Source organism: Notechis scutatus, chromosome 4 (assembly GCF_049901735.1).
Source record: "Notechis scutatus isolate UNSWTSFEM ecotype Mainland chromosome 4, rNotScu1.2, whole genome shotgun sequence".
Lineage (NCBI taxonomy): Eukaryota > Metazoa > Chordata > Lepidosauria > Squamata > Elapidae > Notechis > Notechis scutatus.
Genome location: NC_142012.1, coordinates 8,645,974 through 8,662,044, shown reverse-complemented (window position 1 = coordinate 8,662,044; position 16,071 = coordinate 8,645,974). Strand labels below are relative to the sequence as shown.

The 16,071-nt window shown below is 40.1% G+C and overlaps 1 protein-coding gene across 5 annotated transcripts in view; it reads left to right on the top strand.

The window, feature by feature from the left end:
- SLC4A4 (solute carrier family 4 member 4) overlaps positions 1–16,071 on the top strand; it is a 200,505-nt gene that overhangs the window by 57,341 nt on the left and 127,093 nt on the right. The window lies entirely within an intron of this gene.

Here is a 16,071-nt window from a genome sequence, read left to right as displayed (position 1 = left end):
AGGCTTGTGTCTTCGGCTTTGTGTTTCTTGGAGTAATGTGAGCTTGCAGCTGCTTCTTCCTTTTAACTGCTAGTGGGGGTGTGACTTGATTGGGTGGGGGCTTGGCTGTGTTCTGATTGGTTGGGGGTTGGCTGTGTTCTGATTGGCTGGGGGGGTGTTCTGTTCAGGTGGGGGCTTGGTTGTGCTCAGGTTAGTCTTAGTTGCCGGGGGATTTGAGCTGGTGAGCTGTGATCCTGTTGTTTGGCTTCGCGTTTGTGGTCGTGCCACATCTTCATGGTGGGCGTCAGTTCGCTTCATGTATGGGTCGGAGGGGTTTGAAGTGGGTAGTGATGCAGCTGCGGTACGGCTTCTGGTCCGTGGTCGTGTCTCATCATCTGTGTGGATGTGAGTCTGCTTTCTACGTGGAAGTGTGGTGGTAGCATCTTGTGTGGCCCTCATGGGTGTGGGTCTGGTGAAGCCTGAAGATGACGAATGAGACTTCATCGAAACGTCGCCTAGATACTTCCAATTTTACGCAGGAGAAAACCCGAATAACCAAAGATCCACATACAAATACCCGTGAAAACCTCAGAAAACACACACACACACACATATATATATAAAGATATATTCTCTTTTCGTGAAAAATTTCTATTTATTTTTTACTATGTACCATATCAGCTATTACATATTTTGTTACTACATATCCAGATCAATTTTTGGGTTTAATGTACTTTTTAAATGGATAAAATAAGCTTCATTAAAGAAAAAAAATGTTAAAAATGTCCAGGAAACAAAAAGTACACATTTCTTGTACAGTTGAGAATATAAATAGCACCAGAAATCAGTGTTATCCAGAGCTTTTTTCCTACTGTGTTCTGATTCCCCTTCTGTCACTGCTTCTAAGTAACATTATTAATTCCATGCTAATGGATGGAAAATATTTAACTAGAGAGTCAGTATCGACCCCACTTTTCTATCCAGCATTTATTAATTTAATAGCCACTGAAAATAATCCAAGAACTCCTTTCACTGTTGGCATAGGAGGTGATTTACAATTATTCATTTTACAACTTTTCATAGCTTCAACATCACTGAAAAAAAAAGTGACTTGCAACCAGTCCTCACCTTTACGACCATTAGCATCCCTATGGTCATGTGATCAACATTTTGATTCTTGGCAACTGGCATGTAGTTATGATGGTTGCAGTGTGCCTGGATCATGTGATTTGTGACTTTTCCAGTTGGCTTCCGACAAAGTCAATGCGGAAGCTGGATTTGTGAAAGGAAGAAATATCCAGGTGATTCTGTTGGTTTATTATTTGTAATTCCACTTTGATTTTTAAAAGCATCAACCGGTTTCTTTTGTATGTGCAGTGAAACATCTTTTTCCATGTCATTCGTGTAGCTTGACATTTTTAGACCCATTTCCAATGCCATCTTTGTCTTGTCAAATAAAACCTGTTCTTCTTCTGCTATTTATTCCAAATATATTTTTGGACACAGACTATTCACAGTAGCAAATGTCACTCTTGACAGTGTTGATATTAACTTCTGATTCCATTTTTGAAAAGTGTCCTTTAGTATTTCTAATATTTTAATATTTTGTGTCATTCTGTTGCTGATAATCATGTTTATACATTCTTCTCCATCAATTAAAATCTTTAGTTCCCTCTAGTATCCAATTTTGAAGTTGTTTATCATTTTTATGCTCAAAACAAATCAACTTTCCCACGGGAAGTTTTTCTTATAGTTAATTCCAAAGTCTTATTTCAAATTTATTTGAATCCTTAATCCGTTTAACCTTTCTAAAATCAGTTTTAATTAGCTCTTTGCTGTTTATTTCATTTTTTAAAAAAGTTCTTAAGCTTGTAGTTAACATTTACTTTCTTTAAGGATTGAACACTTTTCTTTTCAGACTTTTCCCAAGTTTCCTAATACTGTAGCTGAAAAGTAGTTAATAAACAATTTCCAAATGAGGCTAGAAAAGGAAGTATGCAAATGTAGTGTCATTTTAAAGGCACCAACTGCAGGTTATTCCCTCATCTCCCTGTGCTCAAAATCTACTGGAAATCACTGTTTTGTGGACTTCTTAGAAGAAACAACTACAGGTAATCAACTTATGACTGGTCACTTAGCAAATGTTCAAAGTCATGGCAAATTTCCCCCAAAGGTACTTTTAACCTGGTTCCGAAGTTCTTACGGCCTTCACAGTCATGTGATTGATCATGGCAACTGACCTGCATTTTTGGCCCCTTGTCACATGACTGCAAGGTCTAACATTTTTTACCGAAAATCTATATTTACTTCCAGATTTTGGCAAAAATGCTTCATAGCGAACAATCCATGTACAGTGGAGCCTCAAGTCGTGACTGGAATCCATTCCTGGACTCCGGTCATGATCTGATTTGGTTGTATCCAGAAGCACAACTGACTGCGCATGTGCGCAGTCAAAAAAAATGGTGCCAAAGGAGAAATCGGCACGGAAAGGGGGAATCTTTCCGCGCCGATTTTGTTCGCCACCTGATTTGGTTCCACTGTACTTAACAACATTGGCTTTGCTACTCTAGTCTTCACTTAAGAACCGCCACAAAAGGAGGCTGTAAAATCAGGTTAGTAACGTGATGATCTGCTTTCAATCACCATGAATTATTATAGTAATTGGCAGCCTCCATGGCAGTCGTAAGTTGAAAACTGTCTCTATCCGGAGCACTTGTGGGCAATCTCCTATTCTTTTTATCCCGAGAGGTTTCAAGATCTGGTCTACTCTTCCTTCTTCACCATTGGCATAGTCAGGTATGCTCACTTGAAGAATTCTTCCTTCTGTTCCATCTTGCCCATTTCATATCCTCTGCTTATACATCCCTTTTTTGTTCTCTCCCTATCTCATTCTTTTTTTGAAGACGCTTTGAGTTCTTTGAGACTTGAATGTATTTATTTGTATCCCATCTTCGTTATGTTTTGTACAAATAACCCAAGGTGGTGAAAATATCCAATACACTTTCCTCTTCGTATTTTCCCCACAACAACGACCCTGTGAGGTCGTTGGTTGCTTTTCATGGCTAAGGTGGGAGTAGAACTCATAGTCTCCTAGTGATTGGCCCAAAGTCACCCAGCTGGCATCCATGGTTAACTTGGGAGTACACCTCACAGTCTCCTGCTGTCTACTCTGGTGCCTTAACCAAGCAGACCAAACTGGCTGTTGAAAGGAAAAAGAATGGGAAGTTGGATAATAGATAACAGATAATCAGAGTTGGAAGGGACCTTGTAGGTCATCTAGTCCAACCCCCTGCCCAAGCAGGAGACCCTATACCATTTCTGACAGATGGGAGTCCAATCTCTTCTTGAAAGTCTCAAGTGATGGCGTTTCCACAACTTCCAAGGCCAAGTTTTTCCATTGGTTGATTTGTTCTCACTGTCAGAAAGTTTCTCCTTATTTCCAGGTTGAATCTCTCCTTGTTCAGTTTTCATCCATTATTCCTTGTCTGACCTACAGGCGCTTTGGGAAATAGCTTGACCCCCTCCTCTTTGTGGCAGCCCCTCAAATATTGGAAGACTGCTATCATGTCTCCCCTGGTCCTTCTCTTCACTAGACTAGTCAGGCCCAGTTCCTGTAACCATTCTTCATATGTTTTAGTCTCCAGTCCCCTCACCATCCTGGTTGCTCTTCTCTGCACTCTTTCTAGAGTCTCAACATCTTTTTTATAGTGTGGTGACCAAAACTGGATGCAGTACTTTAGGTGTGGTCTTACTAAGGCTTTATAAAGTGATATTAGTACTTATAGAGTGGTATTAATTCTAGAAAACCCACCCTTTTTTTCTCTTTCCTACTTCCTCCCTGGCCTTGTCAGGAAGCGTGCTATTTTTGACACACCTGGCAATTGGATTTGCTAGCGCCTTTCCTAATGCTTATTAAAATTGACTTTGCCTAAAATGACCCATGGATGTAGGAGTTCTCTTTGCTAATAAGTTAAAATTGTTTTTAACAAACAATGCTAATTGGGGATCTGTTTACATTCCAGTAATTCGGACAAACTCATATTTGATTTATTCAATTTTTTAAACAGCTAATTTCCCTGCCCACCCCACTGTGAACACTGAGGGTATTTCGATATGTTCTTCTTACTCTCATTATATTTCCTGCTTTTCCTTGGCAACTGTGTTAAAATAATGCATTGCGTGCCTTTTAATGAATTTAATGTCCACCTGGCTATTATGAACCACATTTTATACTATTTGTAGTATAGTTCACTAGACGCCATGGGAGAAAGTGACTGGCTATTTAATACCAGTGTTGCCTAGAATGAAATTGTACTAACCTAGTAGTAATAATTTACTAAATAACTAAAAATACCAAATACCTCCCCATTCTGCTGCAGAGATCTATATATGGATATATTCCTCCCCCACCCCAAGGAAAGTGGTTGTGCAGATACACACATGCATAAACATCTGGAATAATTATTTGAGCCTGCAAAAAAATGAATTAGCGTTTTGAAAAGAGATGCTTTATATCTACTCTCCTTGCTTGAAAATATATCTTACGAAGCAGACTGAATGCTCAATCTTTCTGTATATTCTGGGCCATCTATGTGTGGGCTGAATTTACCAGATTTATATAAAGTGAAGAAAGCAGTGATACACACACACACACACACACAATTGGATTCCTCATTGCAGAGGTCAGCAGATTGGAGATTTGTTGGCTCTCTTTTGCTTTTCATTAGGGTCTTTTTAGAGCCATATGCAGAGAGCCAAGTGCACAATGTAAAGCAATGTTTCTCAACCTTGACAACTTTAAGATAAGTGCACTTCAACTCCTAGAATTTCCAGCTGGACAGCATGGAGATTTGGTTATTTTGGGTTTAGGAGATCTTTTCAATATAAGCAGTCCTCAACTTACAACCGTGCTTAATGAAGATTCATAGTTATGATGGACGTCCCCAGAACTACTTATATTCTGGTCACCTGAACACATTTTGGGTGCTTGGCAACTGTCTCACTTTTGCAGCAGTTTGTAGCATCCTGTGATCATGTGACTGTGAGTTGTGATGTTTTTCTCTGATTTCTGACATTTACTTCTGATTTCTAGTTAAAAAAAAAAAACCCACTGGGAAAAATGTCTTCGCTTAATGACTGCCACATTCCCTGAACGAGTAAAAAGCTGTTGCAACTTCAAATCCAGTCATTTGATGCCTGGATTTAAACCGCAACAGCTTACAACCATAATTCCCCGTTCAATTATGATTGTAAGTCGAAAACTACCGGTATATAAACTAAGCTTTCTGTACTTTCACACACTTCTGAAAATGTAGAGTTTACTTCCAGCCTAATTTAGCTGGAGGTAGATAATTTCATTTTTTTATAGTGTGGTGACCAAAACTGGATGCAGTACTTTAGGTGTGAAAACAGCTAAGAGAGAGAGAGAGAGAGAGAGATACTGGGAGAAAGAGAGAGGGAGGGGAGAGAAAGAGAGAAGATACTGGGAGAAAGAGAGATGAGAGAGAGGAGGAGAGAGGAAGAGATTGGGAGAGGGGGAGAGAGAAAGAGATGACCGGGGGAAAGAGGAGAGAGAGAGATCTGAGAGAAAGAGAGAGAGAAAGAGAGAGAGATGAGAGAGAGAAGATACTGGGAGAAAGAGGAGAGAGAGGAGAGAGAAAGAGAGAGAGAGAGATGAGAGAGAGAGAGAGAGAGAGAGAGAGAGAGAGAGAGAGAGATACTGGGAGAAAGAGAGAGGAGAAAGAAAGAGAGAGATGAGAGAGAAAGAGATACTGGGAGAAAGAGAGAAAGAGAGAGAGAGAGAGAGAAGAGATACTGGGAGAAAGAGAGAGAGAGAGAGAGAGAAAGAGAGAGAAAGAGAGACTGGGAGAAAGAGAGAAAGAGAGAGAGAGAGAGAGAGAAGAGAGAGAGAAAGAGATACTGGGAGAAAGAGAGAGAGAGAGAGAGAGAGAGAGAAGAGAGAGAAAGAGATACTGGGAGAAAGAGAGAGAGAGAGAGAGAGAGAGAGAAGAGATACTGGGAGAAAGAGAGAAAGAGAGAGAGAGAGAGAGAGAAAGAGAGAGAGAAGAGATACTGGGAGAAAGAGAGAAAGTGAGAGAGGAGAGAGAGAAAGAGATACTGGGAGAAAGAGAGAAAGAGAGAGAGGAGAGAGAGAAAGAGAGAGAAAGAGATACTGGGAGAAAGAGAGAAAGAGAGAGAGAGAGAGAGAGAAAGAGAGAGGGAGAGATACTGGGAGAAAGAGAGAAAGAGAGAGAGGAGAGAGAGAAAGAGAGAGAAAGAGATACTGGGAGAAAGAGAGAAAGAGAGAGAGGAGAGAGAGAAAGAGAGAGAAAGAGATACTGGGAGAAAGAGAGAGGAGAGAGAGAGAAACTGTCTACCTTTAAACCATAGAGCCAACTAGTAGTTTTTGATCTATTTTTCTTCTGCTCCTCTCTGTATCTCTCATCTCTGGATAGCCTTAATATCCCCAGATCTTTTGAACTACTTTTTGAACTTCTGTTCTTAGCTACACTGATAGCAAAGGTGTGCGAAATAATGTCCCATGTGAACGATAACTCTGTGTGGATACACGTTTACTACTTATCGGTTTCCAATAATCCTTGTTTTGTTCAAGTAAGACCCCTCCCAGGCCTCTGTGTTCTTTTTATAGCTGTGAAATGGAGGGGAGGGGTAAGCACCGTTTTCTAGAGGTGTGTAAAATGTTCCAAATGAAAACTGCTTAGATACTGAAGTGTCCTCGGAAAATTCGTTTTTCTCGCCATGTGCATGCATGCATACGAACTAGACTGTGTTTTTTCTCCGTGTCATATAATATATGTGGGTATATGCATAATTTTGCATTTATTTATTCTGTCATGGTTATGTAGTGTGTATTGGAGGTGGTGTCCCCTTGAGAGCTGCATGCCATGAAATTTCGTTTTAATGTCCGCCAATTACTGTACGTTCAAAGAGACAATGAAATTATCCTAAGTCTTAAGCCCTGTTTTGAATCCAAAACACTTTTTTTATCGTGCTTCTGCAGTTAAAATAAGGTACATGTAGTCCTCGGTTTGCAACAATTCATTTAGTGACTGTTTGAAGTTACATCACTGGAAAAAAAGGATTTATGACCAATTTTTCACACTTATGAGATCCCATGTTCCTGTGATCAAAATTTGGGCATTTGGCAACTGACTCATCCCCTTTTGCAACCATTTGACAGGCAAAGCCCACGGGGAAGCCGGATTCACTTAACAACTGTGCTACTACCTTAACAACCGCAGTGATTCACTTAACAACGGTGGCAAGAAAGGTCGTAAAGCGACGCAAAATTCACTTAACCACTGTCTCACTTAGCAACTGAAATTTTGAGCTCAATTGCGGTCATAAGTCAAGGACTATTTCAGTTTTGAAAAAGATTCATATACCTCACATGGATTTTGAATAAGGTTGATGGGGAAATAGGGAAATCTTGATTCACCTCCTGGAATTTGGCTGCAAATGATCGGCTCCCTGCTGTTTTTAATATGTGCAGCCAGTCCTTGACTTGCAACCAAAGGCTGTGGATTATGGGAAATGATGTCTCAGTGTTCATGTCGGGAGAGTTGAGCTAGACAAATGAACAAATTGTTTTTCTGTGTTCATGACTACACAGGCCAATCATGGAGCAGGTTTGTGATTGGTAATGTGCTATTAAAAATGTACTATTGCAAAGCAACATGCTGCGGTCTTGTGTGGTAGATCTGACAAAACATCTAAAGTTGCATAAAAATAGAAGTTCCCTCTTGGGTGAGAGGCACTTGAAATGGCCTCTTAATGATCTTTTAACAGAATAACATTTTCTCTAATCCCATCTCAGACCACTTTTGTGTAGCTATAATTATCTAAGCCACCCAAATCATCTAATGCTACTCTATGCGCATTCACGTGAAACTACTGAAGAAAAGTCAAAAGAATTTGCTGCACTGTGTGTAGCAGGAGTTTAAAAAACAAGGCCCAGATCTTACAGACCAAATTTTGTAAACTAAAGAGACTTTGATTGGGAAAGTGGATTAAACAACCTCTCTCCACAAATCCTGGGAACTGTGAGAAAGTTTGCAAACTCTACTGGGCAATTAATTGTTCTGACAAATGAATGCCAAGTGTACCTTCTAAGTACTAGAAGTGCAGGTTGGCTGACGTGGCAGGACTAGGCTAAAATACAGCATAATCAGCTGCTTTGTGACCGAGCATGTGGTTTGAACCCCAGAAAGATGGCCAGTTTTGACTTCCTTATTTTGTGGAAAAACCAGCCAAATAATTCAATATTTTGTGCTGGCCTGTATTTAGCACTCTTAGAGCAAGCAGTCATCATGAGAAAGAGACAAATAAAGAGTGATTCTGTGGACTCCTCCTCTCCTCCTCCTCCTCCACCTCCAAGTCACCCAGCCAGCTTTCATATGTAAAGCAGGACTAGAACTCACTCTCTCCTAGAGATTGACCCAAAGTCACCCAGCTGGCTTTCGTGCCTAAGTGGGACTAGAACTCACAGTCTCCTGGCGATTGATCCAAAGTCACCCAGGCAGCTTTCATGCCTAAGTGGGACTAGAACTCACAGTCTCCTGGTGATTGACCCAAAGTCATTCAGGTGGCTTTCATGCCTATGATGGGACATGTTTCCTGATATTCTAGCCCAGCACCTTAGCTGCCACACCAAACTGGCTCTCTCTTATTATTTGTGAGACACTAAAAAAATACTGTCTTTAGAATATGGTCTTTAGACTGCTCTTTAGAAGGCCAGATCCTGAAGATGAAACTCAAATACTTTGGCCACCTCATGAGAAGGAAGGACTCCCTGGAGAAGAGGCTCATGCTGGGAACGATTGAGGGCAATAGAAGAAGAAGGAGACGGCAGAGAAGGAGGGAGCTGGATGGAGTCACTGAAGCAGTCAGCCTGAGCTTAAATGGACTCCAGGGGATGGTAGAGGACAGGAAGGCCTGGAGGCCTGGAGTCCATGGGGTCCCGATGGGTCGGACATGACTTCGTGACTAACAACAACAACAACAACCACCACAATAACAAAATATGGAGATACAGACTGAGTAGTTAATACTATGTTGTACTGTAGAATATGCACGTCTGATGACATCAGGCATGGAGTGGATGCCAACCCTTTAAAAGCAGATTCACAAAACATCATGACAGACAAATTGAGTGATATGATTCAGGTTATCAGCTAAGACAAAGATCTATTTGGGGTTTTTTGGCTTTGGGTGACATACAAATCCAACCATTATTAAAGTTGAAAATAACCATCATGGATTAAAGCTTAGGTGTGAACAAAGCCAACTTAAAAGCATGATTAGCATGCCGAGTTTTATGGAGCTTTATTGCATTTTCAGATAGGGATTGGGATAATTTTCCCAGCATGTTGATTGAATATACCTCCATGTTTTTGCTACTCAAGGATTAGGTCACTTTTAAGCTAATTGTTGCTGGAGCAAGTCATAGATAGTTGGAGGCAGGTTGAAAAACAAATCTCATCAGGGTGGCCTCACACCGATTTAGCATTGTGATTGTTGTTTGCCTAACAACACTGCTCTGATCCAACTGGTACAGTTTTCCAGTGTGGTTTGTTGAGTGGGGTATTTTTTTTTTGACCTGGATGGATCCTGCTTGGTAGTAGCAGTTGAAAATAATGACCATATCGAGTTCCTGCTGGAAAATCTTTCCTGATTTGTAGAAGCAGAAAATCAGAGTTGTAACGGACCTTATCAGACGTCTAAGCTAATCTCTTTTCTTGGTGCAAGATTTGCTGCACCATTTCTGGCAAACGACCATCCAGGCTTTGGTTGAGGACATTCACTTCATTACATCAGCTTCTTTTAGATAGTTCATATACAGGTAGTCCTCAATTTACAACCATTCATTTAGTGACTGTTCTAAATCACAATGGCAAAAATGTGACTTTTGACTGTCTTTTCGTCACCATCGCCTGTTGATTGGCCCAAATTCATCCAGCTGGCTTTGATGCTTAAGGCAGGACTAGAACTCACTGACTCCTGGTGATTGGCCCAAATTCATCCAGTTGGCTGGATGAATTTACCCATGTGAAGGCTAAGATGGCACTAGAATTCACAGTCTCCTGGTTTTTAGCCTGGTGCCTAACCACTAGACCACCCTGGTTCTTCGTAACATCTTTATCACTGCTATGTAAAGAAATGGATGCGATTTATGGTAGCTGACTTGTGAGAGCAAAGGGAGAGGAAGGAAGGACCACAAACGCTGGCACTAGACACAGCTTCAGAGGATGCTTTGAAGCGGCACAGCAATCCAGGGCTGGAAGGGACCTCAGAGGTCATCTAGTCCAACCACTTGCTCCAGCAGGAGACCTTATATCATTGTGTTTGTTTTGGTGCCTCTAACACAGAGAAGAAATTCCCAGAAATTCCCAGGCATTGCCAAACTCTTCCCCCCCAGTAAAAAAAAAAACAAAAAACCTAGAGCAAAAACTTCATGCAGTATTAAAAAGAAGAATAGAAAAAAGGGGGCTGCTGTGTATTGTTTAAGGGACTGTTAAATTAGCAAAATGGACTGCTAAATTGGCCATGCCCACCAGTCACATGACCACATAGCCAAGCCCACTATGCCATACCGAACCTGGTAGTAAAAAAACTTTGAATATCACCACTGCTCCTGTCCAAGACTGCTTAGTTTTTCTGAGATCAGTCAAGATTGACTTGGTGTAGCCATCTCCTGTGATACTGAGGCTAATAGAAAGATTTCATTTTTAAGCTGGATCCAGAATAAGCTGCTATTTCTATTGCCCAGAAGATCATTTGGTTGCCCTCTCCCCTCTTTGGAAGAACTTTATAGCTCCCACTGCCTTAAGAAAGTTCAAAACATTCTCAAAGATCCATCTCATCCTGGGCACCCCCCTTTTTTTTTTGAACTATTACCATCTGGCAGAAGGTACGGGATAATAAAAACAAGGACAAATAGGCTGAAAAACAGCTTCTGTTCCAGGGCAGTAGCTCTGTTGAATTCTACTGTATGGTGCAATATTAATGCAATATCAGGGGCTTTCAATTCAATTGCATAGAATGGGAGGATGTGTGTTGGTGTTTATTTTCAGTCATAATGTACACTGAAGATGGTATTTAATTTCATTGTACAAGGTGCAATGACAATAAACTAAACTAAACTGCTTTCCTCTACTTTACCAAGACAAATTCCTTGTATGTCCAACCACACTTGGCCAATAAAGAATTCTATTCTATTCTATTCTATTCTATTCTATTCTATTCTATTCTATTCTATTCTATTCTATTCTATTCTATTCTATTCCATTCCATTCCATTCCATTCCATTCCATTCCATTCCATTCCATTCCATTCCATTCCTTTAGCATCTTGTTTGTGTTCTGTGTGGGGCATGGGAAGAGCAGAGTTCTCTAGGCCAGCCTGTTCAATCACTCCCTGCATGATATCCTGTCAATTTGCTTCCTACTTACATAAGCAATTATTTCATGGTTAACAAGTAGCCTCTTTTTTTCCTAGGCCTGGGAAAATCTCCAACTCCATTTATTCACACTTGGGTGATGATGGGTGTCAGAATTCATACTCCACAATTTCTTTCTATCTGGCCTTAGGTGGAGAAAACCTTCGGGGTGCATTACTGTGGCCTTCTCCCAACTTGCCTTCCAAGTTTTGTTAAATTGCAACTGTATGGAAGTTGTGGTTGACACACTGGGAGAGAGAGCCAAGACCGTTTCCTTTGGGAACAAAAAGCGTTGCACCCAGCCAAATTCACGATTTACTCATGTAAATAATTCCCAGAGTCCAGTAAGTCCTCAACTTACAACCACAATGGAGCCCAACGTTTCTCTTGCTAAGCAAGGCAGCTGTTAAGTGAATTTTGCCCCATTTTACGACTTTTTCTTGCCACGGTGAAGTGAATTAACGCAGTTAAGTAACACGGTTGTTATTTGAATCTGGTTACTCCATTGATCTTGGCTTGTCAGATGGTCGCAAAAGGGGATCACGTGACCCCTGGGAACACTGCAAGTTGTTTTCAGTAGATAAAATCAAACTCTCTTCAAATATCCCCAGGGTGCTTTTTTCAAGGGACAACTGAACTTTCCTTGGTTGTTGTTTTTTTCCTTGGAGACATTTCGCTTCTCATCCCAGAAGCTTCTTCAGTTCTGAACTGAAGAAGAACTGAACTGAAGAACTGAAGAAGCTTCTGGGATGAGAAGCAAAACATCTTCAAATAAAAACCAGAAAGTCCAAGTTTGCCTCTTGAAAAAAGCAGCTTTGGGACAACCATAAAACCTGGATGGCTGAGAATCTCTGCAGACAGTCTCTTCAAATACTTGTTTCCTATTATGACATCCTTTCAGAGCAACTCATGCACAATCCTTCTTGTTCTATCAGCTAAAACTGTTGTAGCTTTTCCAAACTCTAGGCATGCATCTCATCAATAAAGTGATGGTGACCAGTGGATTTGACACTTCGCTGAAGGTGTGTGGCCCATAAAAATCTGTTATGAGGTCCCTAAACAGCAGGAATTTAGGATTAGTTGACAGTCATTGATGTGTTGGAAAGGATACTCTAAATATTTGGAGCGAGAATGTTTTGGTAACTTCAATCGATGAGTAATATGCTATGCTGTAATTGTTTTGACTACTTTATCCTATGCTGTTATCAACTGCATTCTCATTTGAAGGATACTGTGGTGTGAGGCAAGCCCTAATTATTACTATAGGGAAAATAAAAGGTCAGCATTTGATATGTTTGTAAAAATAAGCAAATCTTTTAATGGGACTTCTAATTGCTCTTGTAATGATCTGTTTCTCCTTGGGCTTTCTTTGGTTTTTCTTGACCACACCAAAGACATCTGGGCACGATTCAGTTACTGCTTCATTAGATATTTTCATATGCCAAGGTTGTAAGCGTGAAAAATAGTCCTAAGTCACTTTTTTCAGTGCCGTTACAACTTCGATCGCTAAATGAACTGTTATAGGTCACAGATAACAGATAATCAGAGTTGGAAGGGACCTTGTAGGTCATCTAGTCCACCCCCCTGCCCAATCAGGAGACCCTACACCATTTCTGACAAATGGGAGTTCAATCTCTTCTTGAAAGTCTCAAGTGATGGCGCTCCCACAACTTCTGAAGGCAATTTTGTTCCATGGGTTGATTGTTCTCACTGTCAGAAAGTTCCTCCTTATTTCCAGGTTAAATGCAGATGTCCTGTATTCCTTGTTTTGTTGAACGAAGACTTTCTCTTGCTGACACAACCTTCCCAACTTTCCTAAAGCAATTACGTGTTCAACGCATCAGCAAGAGGTGGTTTGGCATTTCATCTTCAGAGGCCTCCTCATCAACCCAACCCACCCTTATCGTTTTTCCTCTTTTGTTTGTTTGGGGAAATCCTTTGTACTCTCACTATTGCACACTTTGGTCACTCATTAAAATCTTGTTAGTTTTCAGCTTCTGTTCTTTACTGAAAAGAGATTTGTGTGTGTTAGAAACTGCAGAGATTGTTAGGGGGATGCATTTGGTTGGTATGATCTTCAGAAGACGTTCAAGTAATGGATTGTGTGCCTTCTGCTTCATCCCTTCGCTTGGCCCTGATGGAGACGCAATCAAACAATTTTGCTGATTATTCCTGCCTTTCTTTTCATCCAGATTGGAATGTAGGATTACCTGCTTTAGAACAAGGTAGGATATTCAGCACCAGTTCTAATTTGGCTTAATGTATTGAATTGCTCAGAACAAACCAGCGTGAGTTTCACACATTTGCTGGAACGGGAAACAGTGAGTTAACTTTCCTGATTAATTATATCATGAAGAAAAGGAAAGGGTTGTATGCACAAGGAAAAGACTAATTATAATTGGATGTATATAATTGGATATCATTGCGCAAATTACTGCTTTTCTTTGCTTTATGCCTTGAGTCAGGTCTTTGAGCCTCTATAGTTTCAAACTGTTTGTACAGCCTTAGTGAAAGTAAGGAAAAAGAGACTATGGCTTAAATTATCTCTCAGGTTTAGTCCCTGGTATCTTGGGTTGAAATGTTTTGGTTATTTGACAATCTAGACATAACTTGTGGCCTTGTGGGCAAAGTTTTCTTCTCCTCCCTTCCTTATCTTCTCCTGTCTTTCACTTTTGAAGATATTCTCATAAATGGCAATCACATGACCTCAGAGGACATTGCTATTCTCATAGTTATTGTTGACTAACCACATTTTGAAACCATTATCTGAAAACTGGTTTGTGGTCAACTCTGGTTAGATAAAGATGCTTAACATTATCCGCAGCCCAAAGATGGATAGCAGACAGATGGCTGGATGGATGGACGATAGACAGACAGACAGACAGGTATAGATGATAAAATCAAGGGTCTTCAAACTTGACAGCTTTAAGACTTGTGGACTTCAACTCCCAGAATTCCTCCTCCAGTCATGTTAGCTCAGGAATTCTGGGAGTTGAAGTCCACAAGTCTTAAGTTGCCAAGTTTGAAGACCCTTTAGATAGATAGATAGATAGATAGATAGATAGATAGATAGATAGATAGATAGATAGATAGATAGATAGATAGATAGATAGATGTGGATGGATGGATGGATGGATGGACGATAGACAGACAGACAGACAGGTATAGATGATAAATCAAGGGTCTTCAAACTTGACAGCTTTAAGACTTGTGGACTTCAACTCCCAGAATTCCTCCTCCAGTCCTATTAGCTTGGTAATTCTGGGAGTTGAAGTCCACAAGTCTTAAACTTGCCAAGTTTGAAGACCCTTGTTTTAGAAGATTATGATTGTTGAATGGTTAACTTAACTGTGTTATATCACACAGGCATGCTGGAATCTTACAAGATTTTGTTAGACCCACTGAGGTCTTTTAAGATTTGACCATCCTGTCAGCTTAAAAAAAAACCCCAACCCCTTTAGTTACTGCTGGCATTGCAGGTACTCCTTGACTGATGACCACAATTGAGCCCAAAGCAAGACATTGGTTAAGTAAATTTTGCCTCATTTTACAACTTTTGTTGCCATGGTTCTTAAGCGAATCACTGCAGCAGTTAAGTTAGTAACATGGTTGTTCAATGAACCTGGTTTCCCAATTGACTTTGCTTGTCAGAAGTTTGCAGAAGGGGATCTTGTGACCCCGGGACACTGTAATCATCATAAATATGAGTCAGTTGTCAAGCATCTGAATGTAAATCATGTGACCATGGGGATGCTACAATGGTTGTGTGAAAAATGGCCATAAGTCACTTTTTTCAAAACTCAAAGGGCAGATTCAATGGACCAGTAGGTCTTGGTAGGTTTTCTATGTTTCTATGTTGTTAAGTGAACCATGGGGTTGTTAAATGATTCCGGCTTCCTCCATTGACTTTGCTTGTAGGAAACTACCTGGAAAAGTTGCAAATGGCAGTCACATGACCTCAGGGGACATTGCTATTCTCATAAATACACATTAATAATATTAACGTGTATTTATAATATTAACATGTGCTTAATATTATTAAGTGTTGCACCTGATGATTCTTGACAAATGTATCTTTTCTTGTATGTACACTGAGAGCATTTGCACCAAGACAAATTCCTTGTGTGTCCAATCACACTTGGCCAATAAAAGAATTCTATTCTATTCTATTCTATTCTAATTTCTAAGCACCGAAATTTTGATTTTTTTTTCAGTGCCATTGTAACTTCTAAAGATCACTAAACAAATGGTTGTAAATCAAGGACTACCTGTAGTACCTTCTTACCTTTCCCCTTATATTAAAGTTCTATCATTGGGAAGATCCGCTCAAGCCAAAATCAAAATTCACTGATGCTTATGATGAAGTACAAAATTGATCAACAACTGATCCTAAGTTTCTTTCTTCTGGTAACCCATTTTTAGTTGTATAGTTTATATTCTTCTTTCCTTGCTTTGTTCTATTTAGGCTGCTTGTATTATGGTTTCCTTTGTCATAACATTTCTTTCTTTTAGCCTTAATTTTACTCCTTATGCAAGCTTCAAGTAGCCAACTTCAAAGCATTAATGAGCTATCTACATTTTTTTTCCTGTTGTTTACCCATAAACGTAACCAAGTTAAGTTTTCTCTGCTGACT